The sequence below is a fragment of the Pelmatolapia mariae genome, linkage group LG16_19 (genome assembly GCF_036321145.2).
Source record: "Pelmatolapia mariae isolate MD_Pm_ZW linkage group LG16_19, Pm_UMD_F_2, whole genome shotgun sequence".
In the NCBI taxonomy this organism is placed as follows: Eukaryota; Metazoa; Chordata; class Actinopteri; order Cichliformes; family Cichlidae; genus Pelmatolapia; species Pelmatolapia mariae.
The window spans coordinates 22251435-22272071 of NC_086241.1; the positions used below are offsets into that span (position 1 = coordinate 22251435).

Here is a 20637-nt window from a genome sequence, read left to right on the forward strand (position 1 = left end):
TGAGCCCAACATGCTGATCCAAAGTCTCCCATAGGTGTTCAAATGGCTTGAGATGTGGTGACAGCAAAGGCCATAGCATGTCATCAAATTCTTTTCATACTCATCAAGCCGTTCAATGACCCATCGTGCCCTTTAGATTGGGGCACTGTCATCCTGGAGGGAGACCGCTCCAGTCGGCATAGAAATATTTTTTCATACGATAAAGGTTACCACTCAGAACAACTTTGTATGGATTTGCAGTAACACTTCTTTCTAGCGAAAACCCACCACATCCCCTCACTTGACTGTAGTTCAGGGCTACAGTCAACATGTGAATATGTGCTGTGAAGCTTCCATATGACTCTAAAATGTCCCCAATTTAAAAGAGGAACAGAAAATCTGCAACTGAATCATTTACATCTATCATCATAATATAACAGTTCTTATTTAAAACACCATACAGCAGTATATGTGTACATTACAAGGAGACAGCAGTATGTAGCACAAAGATGAACATTCTGTAAAGTTAGAGTGTGCAAAATATCACAGCTAGATGTCAGATGTTTGCAGACTGCAGTAAACTGAATAAGTTTTCTTACCCCCAGCAAATTCAAGTGCATACCACTAGCTATAGAGGCTGCTGTAGGACAAACAACTCTGGCCGCCATTCATCTGTTGTTAGTGTAGGCCAGGGGTGGGGAACTGCAGGTTTTAGATGTATCCTCGATCCAACACAGCTGATTTAAATGGCTAAATTAACCTCCTCAACATGTCTTAAAGTTTTCCAGAGGCCTGGTAATGAACTAATCATTTGATTCAGGTGTATTGACCCAGGTTGATATCTAAAACCTGCAGGACACCGGCCCTCAAAGCCTGCAGTTCCCCCACCCCTGGTGTAGGCTATCAGTCTACTGTTTATCCCAAACGTCATATGTCCACAGCTGTTTATTCTGGAGGAGGCTGTAAAATGTTGTGAAAGGAGTCTGATAGAAATTGACAACTCAGTGAAGCTCAGCTCTGTCCAATGACAGCGATACTGCCACAGTATCTATAAGAGCTGCTGTTCTTGCTAATGTTAGCGGCTGTTAGCTGACGTTAGTGCAACTTTCTTTGAAGAGAATCAAACATTGCTGAACACTTATATGATACAAGAATGTAATCCCACTGTTTATCAGAGGAAAAGTGTGATTTTCATGATACTGAATACTAGCTTATAACCAGCTGGTATTGCTGTTTAGCCAACTTGTTGTGTGCTTTTTGGAGTCCCATGACTAATCTGCTGAAAACAGGTAGTTGTTGCATAACACACATAAGCATAACAGGTAGTTATGCTTATGTGTGTTAGAGCCCTGGCTTCAGTTTAGGAGATGAGGCTTGAGGTGAGAGAGAAGTGGATGATGGACATGTTGGCCGTTTATCAATGCCCAAGTACGCGAGTACGTACTCGCGTGCTCGGTGAGTACGTACTCGCCGAGAACGCACGGGAGTACGTACCCGCCGAGAACGCGAGCACGGACTCGTGGGCCGTCTCTCAATTCTCAAGTACGCGAGCTCGGACTCGTGATTTGTACCAGCGTACGTGATGATGTCACAGGTCCGGAGTTTTTACTGCCGTCCCCTCCTAATTTAACTGTGAGTAACATGTTATGAAGCTTAACTTTAATCACAGCCAAACCGGTTTACTCAGGAACAAAGAAAACACTGAAATAAACCAAACATTAACATTTAGAAGTGATCTAAGTGACTTATATATCATTTTTAACCTCAGTAGTGAAACCTCTATTAATAAAAATAGTGTACACGATGTGCTGGGAGTCCGCTGTTGGGTTTTGGACGAAATGCATTCTGGGATATATAGCTGTACCAAGTCTACACCGATGCATGCTCGATAAAACGGGCGGAGCGAGAACACATCCGGGACTTTTTCGCGTTCTCGGCTTGATGCGTACTTCGAATTGGAACAGTACTTGGTCTCCGACTGATGACGTATCACGAGTACACGAGAACGCAAGTACGCACAAGTACGCATATTGATAAACGCCCAGTGTCTCTTTGCAATTTTACTTCTTTGGTGATAAGGATGAGATGATAAAACAGATGATGAAACATTGGTATGATGCTTTATATCTTGAGCCTAAAGGTGAAGATACAAATTAAAACTTCTCTTCTCCTTCATTTCTGGTGTACTACATATGTGGCCGGTTTCTAATCACATATATAAAACTAAATTAGGTTCAATAGAGATGTACATCTCGGCCACTGTATTTAAGATGGCAGGGCAACATGGTGGATTCCATAAACTGGCACCTGTTCCTATATATTTTTCAAGTTTAAGTTTATGAGAATACATCAGTTTATTGAAAGATGTACTAACACAGTAATAAATGTATATTTATGAGTACAACATACTTTTTTTCTATTAAATAAATACAAAAAAAATGTGATTGTACCTTTAAGGAAATAAGCTATTTCTGTTGTGTTTACTGAGACTTTCTTCCTTGTTAACATTTTCATCCAAGGATCACTCTGAACCACTGAGAGGGCCCTAAGCACACCGGTGATCAGCTCACCCAACACACAACATTAACAAGTGAGAACGAAAGATTTTAAATAGAAAATTTATTCCTGAGAAAATTTCAATAAAAAGGAACTGAGGAAGAAAAGGGGGGAACTAGAGTTCTTTCCTGTTATTGTTGAGTCTTTATTTCTAGCTTGAAGAGAGGGTCTCAAGGTCGCAGTGGTTGAAAATGTGCGCTTAGTGGTTTAAAAGAGAGAAAAGGGTGATTGGCTGAGATTGGCAAAGGATAATAGGTGAGGATTGAGGAAGCCCCCGAGGCTAATCTATCATTAGCATTCTAAAGGAACTACTGGGGTTTGGAGACAAACGCACAAAACACAACAACATTTGCCTGACTGACACAAGTATACATTTAGAAAAAAGAAAAACAAAACAATGCACTTGAAAGCGAACACACATAATCCTTCATCATTATCTAACTCGGGGCTCTTAAACTTTTTGTGGCCCTCCTCAGAAGCAGAATAAATTTCATGCCCCACAGTTTTCAAATCTATCATTAGCCAATTTATTAAAATGAAGACTGGAAAAGTCTTACTAATTTTCCTTATAAAAATCACATTATTTCAACTGTGTTTTAACTTTTTCAAATGTGGTAAAAATTTAATGGTAACTGCTTCAAGATGCCATCTTGAGCTTTGTCATTTGAAACAATTTGTTGATCATTTATACACTAAACCTAGACAAACGTGTTCAAAAGGTGCAGAAGTTAAAAAAAACTGCTCATCCACACGACACCAAGCTATAAACGAGCATCACCGGAGATTTAAACGGGAAAAGAAAGTGCTGTAGGAGAAAGAAAAAAATGGGAAGAAAAATTAAGAAACACACTTTAACACTTGAATTTTATGCCACCAGTCCATTGTATGGTAAATACAATGAGATCTGTTGCAGTAATGAGGTAAGCCAGAGCTGTATTGATCACATGCAGTGGATCAGAGGACCTCTGCCAGTCCCTCAGAGCCCACTTTATGCAGCCGAAAAACCACCACAATCCCATCTCATTTACAATGTACATCTGTCTTCCTACCCCTCCCTGCCTCTGCATCCATCTTGTCCTCTCAATACATTTTAGAGGTCCTCCTTCCTTTTGCACTTTTTTTTTCCTCATCTACTGTTGTCTCATCTTACTCTCTGCCTCCATGTATCAGCCTCCTTATTCATGTAAATCCATTTGCTGTGAGAATGAAGCTTGTCTAATGTCCTGAACACTGCTGGATTTCATGCCATTTCTTCCTGGTAACGGTAGAATAATGAAAATGTAAATAGCGTTAAGCTGGGTAGCTTAAGACAACCTCTTAATGAAGGCAGAGAGAGAGAGAGAGAGGGAAAGCACAAGAGTAAGAAAGAAGAAAAGAAAGAGACGTTGAGAGAGAAAGTGCAGACATTTTTAGCTTCAAAAGAGTCCTGTCGTCACTGGCTACAACATCACATGCAGCAAATCACTGAGGCGTGTGTATGGGAACCAGCTAGAAAAGGGACACTATAGGAATTCAAGATGTGTGGTAAGAATTGCCACCACATAAAGCCTTTCAAAGTGTACCCTTTCAACATTTCAACTGGTATACGCCACACACCATTCAACCTTTTTCTCATGTCTGCTTCTTTAGGCTTTCCCTTCGGTTGCCCGTCGACCTCAAGAGAAAAATCCCAGCCTGTAATCTGAGGAGACGTTAATCAAGCTTTCGTGTTTGTCTCCCTCTGATACGGCTATCTATAAGAGGGATAAACCTAATAGTTTGTGAGAATTGATGATATCAATATTCCCTCTGCCTTAGCGCTCACATTGCTTTTTACACATGCGCAAGTGAGGGGGAGGCAGTTATGTAAGAAGGGATACAAGAGGGCTTCCCTTGAGCTTTAGATATATTGAGAGAAAGGAAAGAGCAAAGCAGAGGAGCGCTGTATGTGAACAGAGGAAAACCACCAGAAACTGGGCAGAGGTGCACAAAGTTGACCTCACGTGCTGCTGATGAAAAGATTAAGTTAGGGAAACAAAGTGGGGGGACTGAATAAACCAGAATAATTAGCTATTTCAAAGAGTGATTACATGAGAGAGTGAGGAACATTTTTAACAATAGAGGCATAGAAAAGAATGCAAAATATGAGATGACTCAACTGAAAGAGGGCTTTTGCTTTTGTTTTATAAGTACCTTTTGGCTGTCACCTTTCTAAATGCCCTGCGCCTCTTTATAGATTGTAGATCTACTTAGACCACAAAACAGCATGTGCGTCCTTGCTATCCCGCTCAACCTTGGGATAACTCTGCATTAGCACATCAGGCTGTTAAGTCAATCCCAGAGCTACTCAGCCAAACAGACCATTGGCTTGATCTTTGATTGTAAAAGCCTGCCAGGCTGGCAAGTTAATCCCGGAGCGTAGAAGGCCAATCAAGTTGTCAGGCCAGGCTCATTGTCAATAACACATTTAGGTCAAACAAAAAAGGCGTGGAGCAGGCTTGAGCTTCTAAAGACATACCTCCATCAAATCAGTTAAATGTCAAACAGTTCAAGTATAGCTTATATGTATACATATGTGCAAAAAAAGGATGCTGTTAAAAGTATAAAATCAATAAAGGATTGGGGGTTTTGTTGGATAACTTGTTCTGCCTGCCTTTTTTTATTGATCACCAAGTGAACTCAGGCACTTGACAATGTGAAGCAGTAGAAAGGTTATTGTGCAGTCACCAGAACCACCCACATCTGCAGTGGCACAGAAAAATAAACTCCCAACACAACAACTAGACAGTAAGAGAAGAAGGAAAAGAGCGGCAAAGATCGAGGGAGGTGACGTGGCAACAAGAGGAGTGGAGTGAAAGAGAGAAATGCGGAAAACACTGAAAGAAATAAAGAATGATGGAAAGAAAAAGAGAAAGAAAGAGACAGGCTGACATTGAGACAGCACTATTTACGGTAGATTAGTTGTTATGGTGATAGGGAAAGGAAGGGATGTAGTTGTCAGGGTGATGGGGCTGCACTGGGCTACTAATGATATGTAAAAATAACTGTGCTTAGAAATCACCCTACCTTTGAAAAAAACCATACTTACACACACATACACACACAAACATTCTCAGATGAATATGCACAAAGCAGTTTGTTGAAGCAGGCTCCTTTCATTAGCATATGGAGACATACTCAGATTCCTCCCCCACATTCCCAGCATGGAGATCAATTTTTTGTAAGTTTTTGCTTAATGAGGGATGGTAGAAAGATACACACCAACACTGGGAATGTAAATGTTTAGTTCTATGTGTGACAGCTGTAGTTCTGTTCTTCTAAAGGTCTAATAACAGAGTCTGAGTGTGTATAATTTCTTTGCGGAAGGACATAAAAGTGTTGGTAATTGTAATTTAAATGGCCTGAAGGGCTTTCTAGAACGGTGGTCTTTGTAGCTTTTACTGCCTGCAATGTAAGCTCTGGGCTTTCCAAAGCATCTGATGTAATCACTGTCAAATAATAATCAAACGCACCTCAGTGGCATGTACCAAATAATATTTTCAATTATGTCAACAACTGTTGTGCCCACTGGTGAATGCAGTTAACTGCATTTAGTAGTTAGTACTTCACATTTTGAAAGAAATGTAATAGTTTTTAACATGGGAGAGGCACAAACCCAGCCACAGGGAGTCACAAGCTAGTACTGCTAGTACTACTAGTACTAGTAATACTGCTAGTATTGCTAGTGCTGGTCCCAAGCCTGGGTAAATGGGAAGGTTGCATGAGGAAGGGCATGGGACATCCAGATCCATCCACTGTGGTGACTACTTGGGAAATAATTGAGCAGCTGAAACAGTATAGCACAAAGCACCTTAAGAAAGCTTATATCCTCACCTGCTGCTTATGAAACACTGCTGTTTACATGAAAGTAACAACAAAAGTTTAATGACACAGCTGCAAGAAAAAGCGTGATCTTCACAATAGTGAATCATGCTATTATGAGGACCTTCAGAAAAAAAAAGTTTTTGTGCAAGCAAAAAAATTGTGAACAAATGGAGAAAGCTAAGTTGTGTTTTTATCCACCTTGAGTGCACAACCAGCAAAGATCACTCCAAGAGGAAAGTGGATAATAACAGGGTCTCCTCTAAGTAAATAAAATCGTCTCTCACACTGGCTAATGTTAATGCTTATAACTTGACTATTAGGTCAACTGCAATTTTGGACATGGCAGGCTGCTATCCAAAAAGAACGTAGCTGCCTTTCTGCAGTTTACTGAGGTTATATGTACAAATCAGCAGGCTGTTGAAAAGATGTTTTGTGGACAGAGACCAAAATCTTTTTTTTTTTTTTTTGTTAAAGTAGAAGCATTACATCTGGAGGAAGTAAAATATTGCAATCCACCAGAATAAACTTATCCCAGTTGTGAAACATGATGGTGGAAGTGTTACAGTTTGGCCCTGTTTTGCTGCATCTGGGCCAGGGTGGTTTGTCATTATTGATGGAGTAATGAATTTTGCATTATACCAGGGATTTATAAATCAAAACGTTAGGGTATTTGTTTGAGAACTAAATCTAAAGAAAAAAGTGGGTCATGCAGCAAGACAAGAACCAACACATAAGTGATTAGACAGAAAATAAAGCTAATGTTGTGGAATGGCCCAGTGAACATCCTCAGCTTCATTAAAAATGTTTTGGAAGGACACGAGAATTGAAGGTGTCCTGAACAGATGAATGACCCCAGGCGATATTAATGAATGAGCGACAGTTACCGAAAATGGTAGCTGTAGCAAATAGGGGTGCGCGCTTTTTCTTGAATTAATTTGCAACTACCAGGTATACAACAGTATCTGGTGTTTAAAAACACAATTCCCTGTTTTTATCTTAGTAATTTGTGCAATGAGAGGTTTCAATAAGATAAACTGCTACAGATTATGCTTCACTAGGCAAAGTTTTGCAAATATACATTTGTGATTTTCTAAATTGTGGCATTTGTACTTCAATAAACAATGTGACTTACTAACTTAATAGCTGTGTCCAATGTTGTAGAAGCACTAATACACTCATAACTAATTTAGGGAATTTCAAACCCACCATGAAAACCTTTAATTTACTCATGTACAACAGCCACTCAAGGCTCTGAGAAATTACATATCACAACTTAAAGAGAGCAAAGTGCTGCTATATCACAGCTATCTAATTCGAACTTAACTGCTCTGATGCCAATCAAAGTGTCTAGTGGTACTTATCCTTTGCCAGCACTTGATTACCTGGCAGATTATTACTGTAGTAGATATAAACACACTCATTTAAACATACGCACGCAGTAACGGCACTGCATATGTTGAATATTATGTTATTTACTTGTGTCACTAACATGAAAGATTCTCCAGCATAATTGCTTCAATGCCAGTGGAGGCCAGCATGCACGTATTACTCTGTGCATCTCTAACCACGTGTTCACATTGGAGTAAACTGCCTTCACAACGCATTGCAGTGCCACCAAAATAGACACACAAATCACATGTGGCATCACACAAACACACCCACATACACATACATGAAATGTGCTTGAGCAGACATCAAATAAAGGGAATAATTTCCCTTTTGAATGAATAACTTTGAATAGATATAGAGGGAATTTACCCCTAAAGCAACCATGCTGTTTTAGCAAATAAAATGACTGAGTGGAGTCATTTATGACCCCATTATGTTTAATACAGGCATTCTTATTTATTGGCACCATTTGTGCTTAGCATATATGTTTTCCTTTTTCTACAAGAGATTTCTGACACATATTCTCATGTAGTAATTGTGTTTTTAAAAGATTTTTACACAAAAGGAGATAAAACAAAAATCATACTAAAAAAAAATACATTTATTTAGAAAATCTGTTTCTGTTCCTACTTCCTACAAAAACTTTATTTGTTTCAATTATACAAGAAAAAAGAACTAAGATCATAAATAGTGAGGTTTGAGTGAATTAACTGGTGACACCATTGTACTTTTTACAATTACATCATCATAATCAGGCTTTAATCCTTTTTTTTTTAACTTCAGTGTTACTTTTTAAAATAGAAGTTTATTTTGTGCTGCTATTATTTGATGCGAAGCAACTTGTGATTTGAATCTTGAAACACTCTTTCTAAATAAATCTTTCTTTTTACTTAAAGGTTGAAGACCTACTGAATAAAAGGTACTTAAAATCTCCCCAAGTGAAACCAAATACCTAGCTCTTGACAAAACACTTAGACACAAGAAGAGAAAAGGGCAACCAGAATTCATGGGGTGACAATGAAATTTGTCAACTTGTAGTTACGACAGGCCGCATGACACACACTAACAGGAGCAAAGAACACTACTGACTGACATGTGAACCAATGGGAAATAAACAAGTCGGCTGTCTATGGATGTCCACTTGCGACCAAATGGCAGACCGGAAAGTGATGGGTGACAAGGAAATCACTTTTTACGTGCACGACTGTGTATGACTAAAAACATTCAGAAGTTGTCCTTAGTTTTCTGAAAGCCTCTTGTCTCCACACCACCGAGCACTGATGGCTTACATCAAAGGCAAAACCTAAAACGCATTTCCAATTTCACTGATGATACAATCAACCGCTCTTTCTGTTTTAGTGTAGTAAGTAAAAATAATTGTGTAGTCAAATGCAATCTTTTTCCTCCCCATAAAAATATGACATTATGGCTTGGGTGCCAGCATGTTGTCCTATCCTAAGGCTATGCAGCTTTTATAAACTAAGCAAAGAAAACAGGCTTCCTATCTGCACAATGCACCATCCAGGGGCAGTCTGGCTTTCTACAAGAAAGCCATTTAATCTCCAGTAGTCTGCATGTGATCAATCTCCTAGCACAGTGTTACTGCAGCGCAGGCCATTCCTCATCATTTAGAGAGAGAGGTATTGACCAGGCCAAGACAGCCTCCGTAGTGCATCTGCATGTTGTGAGCCAACAGGAAACAATAAAAAATTTCCACGGTATACATTATGTGTTTTTCTCTTCTCCATTATGTGCATTATGTATATTCACGAAATGAGAATGTTTGAGTATGACAAAGAAGCAAAAACAGCTGGTTAACAAAACCATATATTTACAAATGCTCACACATCTTCCAGTTTGTCGGCTTGCTTTTGTATTAATGTCTTGTGGGTTAATGCAGTCGGCTGTATTTTCTGTTTATCATCAATACATCCTTAGTTCGACATTCCTGCTTAGTGGCTCACACCAGGGAAATGCACCGAGAACGAGCACAGCATTGTTAATGAGCATCAAATGCAACTGGCTGAGCGCGCTGATGCAAAGAAAGGGAGCCTGAAACTAGTTTTGAGTTGGTAACATCACTTTGGACCCGTTAAATTAAAGGTTTAGACTGCTCAGTTGCTAAACTCGGCTGCAGACATATATTAATGTGTACGGATGTCAAAGTGGACAGCTGATCTTCCAGCCCTAGAAATGAGAGGAATGAATGTTCAATACAAGCATCCAGGAAGCCTCTGGGGTATGAGACAGGCATGACAAGTAGAGACAAGGTTTCACTACATCTTATTTGTGTACGTCATTTAGCTCATCTTCTTGACAGAGGAAATGTATAGACAGGCACATTTCAGTTTTCAAGTGTCAGAGAAATTGCGGCAGTATGATTTGTGAAATGAAAGGAGAGCACCTTGACAAATAAATTAACTGACTGACAGACTGGCTGGATTGTGTATTCCTGCCCTCACACTTATCGAGTGGTTTATTCAGGCATCAACTCCACGGACTTCATTCCTCACACTGCCTTGGGGCCATGTCAGATTTACAGTTATCCATGACGGGCTCTTATCAGGGATTTGGAGCAGGACTTTGCAGACTCATCTAGAATATTGGCTGTATCGTTTTTGTGTTGTTGTTTTTTTGTTTTGTTTTTTATCCCTGCTTCGAGACACAACGAGAAGCCAAGGTTGGGATATCACAAGTCACATGGATAGAGTCACACAGTGCTACATGCACATACGCACATCCCTGATGTCTCCTGCTGGGATTGCTCCATAGCAATACCCCGACATATCAGAGTATGTTGACAGCGAGCCGATTGCAGTGGTTTCTGCTGTAGTCACAAGTAGCAGCACTCTCGGCTGGTCCATGAAAGTCTTATTTGTACTGACAAAGACATCAGGTATGCAATAATGTTCATTCTGTGAAGTCACAATCCACCGTTTTCTCCCTTACTGTTTAGAGCAATTTTAGATTTCTTTACATTTCTTTAGTGTTTGATTTAATGATAAAAACAATCATCATTATGTGCTTTTCAATAGCAAGAGAGCAATCAAGAGAGATTAAATACCATTTTCACTCCATAATCAACCTTTAAAAAGCTCATACTGCCTTTTAGTATCTATTTTTGGCTTTGTTTTGCTTTATTCACAGCTCCTCTGTGTCTCACTTAAAACTGAAAAGTATTTTGTTTACTTGGATTACATGCTTTCATGATTGAAACAAAAAGTACCAATACTACACAATCAGGATGATAAGAGCTTTTCTTAATGTGCTGATAGCAGACAATATTTCCAATGTTTGATAGTAAAAAGTTTTGAATGTGTTTGAACAGCTTTTAATTTGAACACACTGTAATCAATGTATTTAAATCGAAAGGAAATATTGAACGGATTTTTTCTATTTACATACTTGTGTATATGCATCTTATAATATTTAGACAATTTGCATGCTATCTGTATGATTGTGACCTCTATCATGCATGATTTGGACATGTCAAGTCATACACTTTGATTAAAGGACTTTCCATTCACATGCATACTTTGAAGTAAGGCTACCCATTTACATACTGCACTAAGTCACACTAACACACACACATATATATATAATGGAAGATGGTGCTTTTACTGAGTTAAGTGGAAGAAACTGAGAGGATACTATTCCTGTATTTAGTCGAGTGCAGAGTGTTGTTTTTCACTGCAGCATGTTCATTCATCCCTGCCCGCTGTATTTAAAAGCCATTATTCCGGCTAACAGACCGGTCAGCAGGCCTTGGATGTGTTTAGAGATGTGTATTGTCTGTCTCTCTCATGACATTTGGAGTGTATAAATGGACAGTGTGTTCAAACAGCATATTATTTTGTGTCTCTGTATGGGACAGCAGAGGCAGCATAGGGTGTGATGATGCAGAGATGCAGCTGTGAGCAATTCATAATCAGAGCTTTTGTCTGTTTATGGCTGACTCAGGGGCAAAAGATAACACAAACTGTGCCCTGTAGGATGATACATTACGTTCCTCCTTTGATTGGGTGACACTGATTGATGCATATGTGGTGCACAGTTCTCAGCACAATATTTTTTTGTGTTTCTTTAGCAATTTGGGCAGTTTTAAGTCTTAAAATGTGATGAAAAGAATATGGTGAAATTTAGCTAATCAACTACCTTGTGTTCTTATACGGGTGAGCTGTCAGGTTGGTGACTTAGTAACAGGGACAGACTGAAATAATTATTTAGGCCAGGATTATTTTCCATTTTGGCCTCATTGGGAAGAAAAGATTTACAGATTACGAAATCGAAACTATCCCAATTGTTGAGTTTTAAAGGTCCTTTGGTTGTCTCATCAAAAACCGACTAGCAATATAGTGGGGAATAAATCAATTTTATTTAATTGAATTTTATTCATCTAGCACCAAATCACAACAACAGTTGCCCCAAGGTGTTTTATATTGTAAGGTAAAGACCTACAAGAAAACAGAGAATACCCCAACAATCATATGACCCCCTATGAGCAAGCGGTTTGGCAACAGTGGGAAGGAAAAACTCCCTTTTAACAGGAAGAAACCTCACATCTGTAAAACACATAGTGAATGAAAAAAAGTTTGTGAAGAAGAAACACTCAGTGCATCATGTGAACCCCCCATCAGCCTACATATATTGCAGGACAACTCGTCACCTGATCCAATGCTAACAGTATTTTTTAGCAAAAGGGAAAGTTTTAAGCCTAATCTTAAAAGTAGAGAGGGTGTCTGTTTCCCGAATCCAAACTGGAAGCTGGTTCCACATAAGAAGGGCCTGAAAGCTGAAGGCTCTGCCTCCCATTCTACTTTTGGTTCCTAGAATATTTTAAAGTAAACCAGCAGTCTGAGACCGAAGTGCTGTGTTGGGATGATACAGTACTATGAGGTCTTTAAGAGAAGATTATTAAAGACCTAGTATGTGAGGTGAAGGGTTCTAAATTTGATTCTGGATTTATCAGGAAGCCAATAAAGAGAAGCCAATATGGGGAAAAAAATCCTCTCATTTTCTAGTCCCTGTCAGTACTCTTGCTGCAGCATTTTGGATCAACTGAAGGGTTTTCGGGGAGTTTTTAAGACATCCTGGTAATAACAAATCACAATAGTCAGGCCTAGAAGCAATAAATGCATGAACTACTTTTTCAGCATCACTCTGTGACAGAATGTTTCTTATTTTGGAGACGTTGTGCAAATGGAAGAAAGCAATCCTACATATTTGTTAAATATGTGCTTTGAAGAACATATCCTGGTCAAAACAACTCCAATATTCCTGAAAGTGTTACTGGAGGCCAAGGTAATGCCATCCAGAGTAAGAATCTGATTAGATACCATATTTCTAAGAGTTACTGAACTTAATTATCTGCTGGATTTTTTAAGTTTGCTCACTTTTGTTAACTGTAGTTTAATTTTAATGGAGATAGAAAAAATATCAAACAACAATCCAGAAAAAAACACATTACATAAAAGTTATAAACAGGTATGTGTTTCATTGAGTGAAATAAGTATTTGATCTGTATTTGATCAGCTTGAAGCTTCAGCTCCCTCCACAGACTTTTTATAAGAAACAAGTCTGGAGACCAGCTAGGTCACTCCATGACCCTAATGTGCTTCTTCTTTAGGCACTCCTTTGCTGCACTGGTGGTATGTTTTTAGTCACTGTCATGCTGAAAGACCCATCCACGGCCCATCTTCACTGTTCTGATATTGGGAATGAGGTCCTTGTCCAAAATTTAGCAGTATTTGGTCCAGTCCCTTGGCTCCTTAATGGGTTGAGGTCCTGTTGAAAAACAGCCCCAAAGAATAATGTTTCCACCTCCGTGCTTGACTGTGATGGTGGTTTTCTTTAGGTCATATTCAGCATTTCTCTTCCTCCATACACAGTGGGTTGAACTGATGCCAAAGAACTAATTTTCTGTTTTATCTGACCATAGCACTTTCTCTGAATCTTTTAGATATTCACTGGCAAACCTATGAAGGGCCTCTACATGTGCCTTATTGAGCAGGGGGATCTTCCGGGTAGTGAAAGGTTTCAGTCCATTATGGTATAAACACTTTCAGGCAGCCACTCTTCAGAACCAACTGAAACAATTCCTGAGTCCTCATTGTTTGAAATGTCACATCATCCTTGATAATGCCATACATATTGTCACCTTGAAAAGTGAATATTTGGAATGGTGTCCTTATGGGGTGACTGTGGTCCCGACTGCCTTCTAAGCTTCTTCCATGTAGTTTTGGGCTGACCGACCACTTTTCTCATGATCATTGTGGCACACAGCCAAACTGTGGCTTGGTTGAAGGCGATCAAATATTTATTCACACTTTATTATGATTATTACTACTATTTTGTCCAATAACATGCAAATCAATTTATATAATGTTTCTGTAATGTGGGGAGTTTTTCTGGCATTTTGGTTGATATACTGTCTCTCTGCATTAACAATGAAACTACCATAAAAATTACAGACTGTTCATTTCTTTGTAAGTGAACAAAGCTTCAAATTCAGCAGAGGATCAAATAATTATTTCCCCCACTGTAGATCAGTCACATCAATGAGCAATATGCAAAGCAAGCCACAAAAAACAATTAACCCACAATAAGAAGAGAATAACAGGGGACAGTGCACCCAGAGTGAGTTGAGTGTGATGCATGGATTCTGAGACGTCTGCTGGCTCATTCCTGCTTGCTATATTATCGCTGATTAGATTGACTGTTCACAGGAGGGCAAAATCCCAAAAATGTCGATATGCTCAGACATCTTACTCTGACATTTTCTAATCTTGTCAGACATACTGAGTCAGAAAATATTAATTTGTTTTGTGTTATGATTTTGTAAAACTGGGCACAGTGAAGTAGATGGCCATGTTGACCTGGAGCCAATACAGACCAATGCAAAATTAGCATTAAATACAGGAATGAAGACCTTGTGAGAGGCTTGTTAATTGGAATTCAACATCTAACATCTAGTTCTCTTAGTAAATCTATGATTAAAATCAAAATTATAATTATGACTCAATTAATTTCCTCTCGTTTACCTGTTCTGAATCAACCCAGAGCAAACATGCCAAAGTGTATTAAACTATATGTCATGACTGCAAAGTTATTTTATATAACCATCCCAAAAAGCAACAGCAGCCTGTTTTTGACTAAGAAATATTGATAGACAATAACCAAAGACCTCGAATGTTGGCTTTCAAGTATAGTAATAGAATTATTGGACAAAGTCACTGAAAAACCACATGGACTGCAATGCTTGTGAAAATATTATGAATTCAACATTAATTTTGAACTGGATGTTGGTCGTATTCAAAGCGCAACCTTTCTAGCATTCAGCATTGCTAATATACATAATTTGCAAATCAGGAAGACCTGTCTGTCCTTCTTTATCCCACAAAGCGCATGTACACTTTCAGGCAGCCACTCTTCAGAACCAACTGAACCACTTCCTGAGTCCCCATTGTTTGAAATGTCACGTCATCCTTGATAATGTCATACCTGTACCTCATAACTATATTGTCACCCTGAAAAGTGAATATTTGGAAGGCTATTACTTTGGAAGAGAGCAAGCATGTTTGAAAACACTTAGGAAACATTATATGTCCAGGGCCCAAAACTGAAGAGGTTCATTTGGTTTATTTGGCCAACTTCAACCGCTGCCCATTCATCCTCAGCCTCTCAGCTTCCTCAGTTGTCATTTTCTTGACTGTTCGCTGCTGCAACTCTGATTCAGTCCAGTGGACAGTGCAGTGCCACAAGGTCTTTGAGAGGATCAACAGAGAAATGTCTAAATTAGCATTTTGTTTTCAGTCCAGACGTGCCCAAAATTCACACAGTGCACACTACTTTGGATGCTCCCTGGATAGATAATGCTAGATAGTGATCATCTCACTACACAAAGTATATTGTTTCACCAGCGAGGATGTGTAAATGGTAAAAATTGCCCAACAACATAACAACATGAAGTCCACTAGAAATATCTGAAGTGACACTGTAGATCAAAAGGAATTAAACATCCCACTGTATTGTTTCCTAGTAGAAAACAGTGGGTTAGATCATTTTCACCAAATACAGATAGTATTTTCTTTCTCTAAAAATACATACAATATGGCCAATAAACCAGTAACTTGGTATTTTCCTATAAAATAGATGTATATAAGATGTCTACTTGATGTCAACCGTATGGATACATTTTTGGATCCATTTTACCTGTACAGTGTTGTAATAAATTAAGGAATAAATTACATATTCCTATGGGACGCTTCCATGGTCCAAAATGTTAAATTAAGAACTATTTTGCATGACAGCAACCTTTAAAAAAGAGCCACTTTATATGCTTGAGAAGGCTAATTAAAGGAAAAAGATATAGTCGAATATAGTTGACAGCTTTAATAGAAAACTGATCACCAATGTCACAATTCTATTTTTCCATTGACTTAATCCGTCTATCCTTTCAGCAATACTCACCATGTGTAATGATGACTATCCCCATTCTCTTACTTTACTTTTACACAGTTTAACAATGTATTGTGTTGCAGTGTGCAGACCAAGAGGTTTGTTGTTTTGTCTATAAATTTGTTATCCATATTCCGCAGTGTTCATTGTCTCTTTCACCGAGCTGCAAACTGATAATTGGGTTTGTAAGAAGACTAAGACCCCAGTTAAACAGTCCCTGTCTTCTCTGATTAAAGTCTGGATCTTTACGGGCCGATCTGTGGCCAGGAAACTGAGGCGGGCCTGTTTAGGTCAGACTAGGCCAGGTCAGACCAAGACAGAGACAACTGGAGCTTGATGGACAGCTTGTTTCTGTCACCAGTATTGACTCTCAGGCAGAGTCAGCATTACTTTGGTCATTCCAGTGCAAAATAACACCTAGGTGAGCACAATGCCTGGAGTAACAAACCCTCATTTGCAGGAGCACAGCATGTGTGGGTCAAAAAAATAAGATCTGTGTATAAACAGCTCATACTTGCTTCCACATGTTAACTATTGTTTTTGGTTGGGGAGTTTGGTTTGTGTGGTGTGCACACCACACAAACCAAAAACAATAGTCTACCCCAATTGATATATAATTCTTCTGAGCTTGAAGGGTCATTAAAAGCATGAGTAGTACCAAGTGTGTCATAAAGAGCGAGGGAAAAAGAGACAAATACAGCTTTCAGACCTTTGGGAAACTCATTATTCTGGGAAATGCAGGCTTCACATTGAATAATTATAGGATTTTGGGGAACGCTGGGAATGACACCCAGACATTGGGAGGGAAAAATCAATTGTATTGTTGCTTCATACAGTATCTCTTGAGGGCTAATCAAGCCCTCAGAACTGATTCTTACCCGAAACTATTCAAGGTTGTGGAGTCAAATTCTTCTTTCTGTAACCCTATGAAAACAATAGAGTTTTCCCATCGGAAAGAGAATGCCCCACAAACAATTCATTAGAAGAGTAGCCCAAGCTTTTCTTTCTTTGTCTCAAACTTTATCTTCCAAAATTTCTGTTTTGGACTGGTTTGGAAAACCCAGTTCAGGGATGGTGATTTGTTAATTTGAGAGCAGACATGGAAGTCCATGTGCTCAATCTCTTCATCTCCAGCACAAGAAGATAAATATCCCAAACCTCTGAGCCAGAAAACAATCACCTATCATGTGGCTTTATCTGCAAATTAATCTCCTGTACCACTACATTTCATCTTTAACCTCAATTCTCTTCAGTTTGTCAGCAGCCAGTGATCAAAGCTGAAGGTGCAGGAAAATACATTTTTCAATTAAACCATTTTTGAGTTAATTGTCTTTGGGCAAAATCAATTATTCAAAATAAAACAATAAATAAATAGGTAAGTAAAAAGATTTTTCAGCACTATTTTCCATTTAGAGAAACAGATGCAAAAACAACAACATTTTGCTCAGGGTAAATAATGAATGGAATGTTAATTTCATGCAAGCAACTACACTAATATTATCCTTACAAACTTGCAGCAATGAGTTATTTACTCTTTTTCATTATTCTTTTTGAACACAAATAAAAAAGGCATTATTTATTGATGGATTTACTGTCCAAATTCAGTACTGCTGGATGTTCCATTAGTTTGTGTGTGAGACAGAGAAAAATTAGAGCTAAAATGACAGTGTCCATTTTGTGAGCTTGATTTTCACCATGACTTAATTGATAATCTTTTTATAATCTTTCAGGCTTCCCTTTGAGCTGCTGGCAGAGAGGCGAGCACAGTCTTTCAAAAAGGCTAGCTTACCTTCATTGTGTCAGTCAGATGTCTTTGACCCCACACTTGAGAGGTAATATTGAGTTTACCGCCATCAATAATTGACCGAAGGACCCAGAGGAATACTCGATTGACCGGATGTGTTATCCTGACTCTGATCTATGCCAAAATCCTCCACAGACCAAATCATACAAACACACAGGTACTAGTGTATGTGGATAGGGTCATACAAAACGGACACACAAGCAAAAACATGGAGTCAAGCAATTTCAACTTAGACACTCAATGACTGACTGTACTCTAAGCATAACACAGAGAACTCGTTATAATCTTATTTGTAATTATGTACAAGACAGAAAAATGATGATAATAACACACAATAAATATTTTTTATGCACTTACAAAACTGATTAAAGGATCAAATTGATGACTGAAATTCATGTACCCTACTATCTAACATTCATTTTTTAAACAACATTTAAACAATGGCTTTGTGGGCGCGGTCTTTATCCAGTCAAAGATGAACTGTGGAACACATCACTAGCAATGCATAAGTGCTCTCACCTTGACCTACAAGGTATACTTTGAATGTCTGAGACACTGGCTGTATTTTGAATAGACTATTTTATTATCATTTTCATTCTCATTTGCATGTAAGTAAGGTCACCACTTGTACGAGGCCAAGCACCACTTTTACATGTTATTGATCTAAAGTTCAGTGTAGTTTAATGACTGCATTTACCAATGCCTTTAATACAACACTGCCGTAAAAGAATGTACCATTTTTATCATTTTTATTCTGCATACTCATAAAATATGCATCGTATATTTTCAAGGGGCGTTTAGAAAGTTGGCAAACTTTCTAGATCTTATTTTCCCTGCCTATTTCCATCAGAGATGTTCAACAGCCATTGTGTGGGTCTGCATTGAAGTAATGTGTTCCTGTTAATTGTGGGAGTGTAGTAGTTTAGTGTCATCTATTTAAATGGTCATGATCAGTTGCTATCACTCCCATAGATATTGCTAATAGGTACTTTTCTACTGGTAGGTTGCGACAGGGGTATTTAATAGTGGAAATTTTGTATAATGTTGATGGTGGCAGCACATAAATGAGATGATATACGAGACACAGTGCCCTATAGTTGATTAGTTAAGTAGGTATAGTTGATACACTGTATTTAAGACACCAGTTTTACACCTAAATTATACAGAACTTCTGGTCAATGAGCAGGTGAAGGACAGCACCTATGCTATCCATATTAATGTGGTATTGAGCCATTTAAAGGGTTGATGACATTCAAATCCAGTTTGGGAGAACCCAGACGCTCAGTCTGAAGGAACAGAGATCCATAGACACTTAATCAATGAGATGCATAATTCATACAAGTTAACACAATGGCACATTTAACCAACGAGCAGACACAATTTTCTTACATGACCTTCATAAATGTATTTTGATTAACTTGGATACTTTTTTCTTGTAGAATTTAAAAAATGTGAACAATCCACCAGGCCACAACAGCAGTCAAGTTAAAATATTCTTACTATCAAAATGGTAAAATCATTATTTTGAATAGACTGTGCATACCTGTGCTGACACTATAACAAGTGTACTTATGTGGAGTGGTTTTTCAGTTCACACATTTTTATTGAGTGAAATGATTCAATTCTGAGAACGGCCTAATTATGCATAAAATATAAGCAAGTTATTAGATTGTTACTGTAACTCATGCTGGCCCGTTTGGCTAGCTAACATGTTGGTGACTAGTCAAATATGCCAAAAAGCTTCTAAAATAACTCCTTTTGCAAAAACACACATTTGAATTCTAATCAGTAGGTTAGTGTTTTTGCATTCTGTGTCACTGACAATACCTGTCACTGGATATTAAAGCACATATACTCATTGATAAGTTGCCCTTTCACTCCAGGGAGTGTGCTTTCCTATAAATATAGAAGCTAAAGGTCATGTTTTAAATCTTCAGACATGCCTGCATGGCTGCAGTACATCCACACAGAGGTAAACAGAAGCACACAAAGACCAACAGATTACAGTTCCTAGCGGACATGCACACAGACAGCTGTGGACACCACCGTCATGGTGTTCATGCTATACTAACAGGCATTTCATACTTTCACAGTAGGTCAGAGACAGAACCAATGAATTTCTTCTTCTCTCAAATCCTAAAGATTCATTCACTGAATCTTTGCATAAGTAGCATACATATGAAACAAATATGTTTCTGGATTCAAGCAAGTATTAATGTTAGATTACTAGCTACAATAGAAAAGTATTTTGTTTAATGTAGAAATGACATCAAATAAATGTTTGAAAGGATTTTCTGACCATCACCAACACCGCCAACAAGCTCTACATTGAGTGTTGAGTGTCAGCTGTTTTCCTTACACCCCAGACTTCATGTCATGAAAAGTTTCTACTTTCAGTCTTTTTGCTCTCTATTTTCTTTTTTGACCTTTGCATTTCCTCACAATTGATGTTCAATTTGCTGGCATTTAGAGCCATAATGAGTTTCACATTAACCCTTGGTGACCCAGTCACTGAGCAGTTGGATCATTTGGAAGCTGTCATTCTTTTTTTTATTGAGGTAGATCTTGCTAATTCTCCATTATGCTATAAATCTGTGTGTCAAGTCACA

At 38.4% G+C, this 20637-nt stretch overlaps 1 protein-coding gene across 4 annotated transcripts in view; it reads right to left on the reverse strand.

Annotated features, from left to right (window-relative positions):
* The window catches only part of il1rapl1a (interleukin 1 receptor accessory protein-like 1a), a 168637-nt gene that overhangs the window by 125894 nt on the left and 22106 nt on the right, over nt 1–20637 (reverse strand). The gene's annotated exons all lie outside the window — the stretch shown is intronic.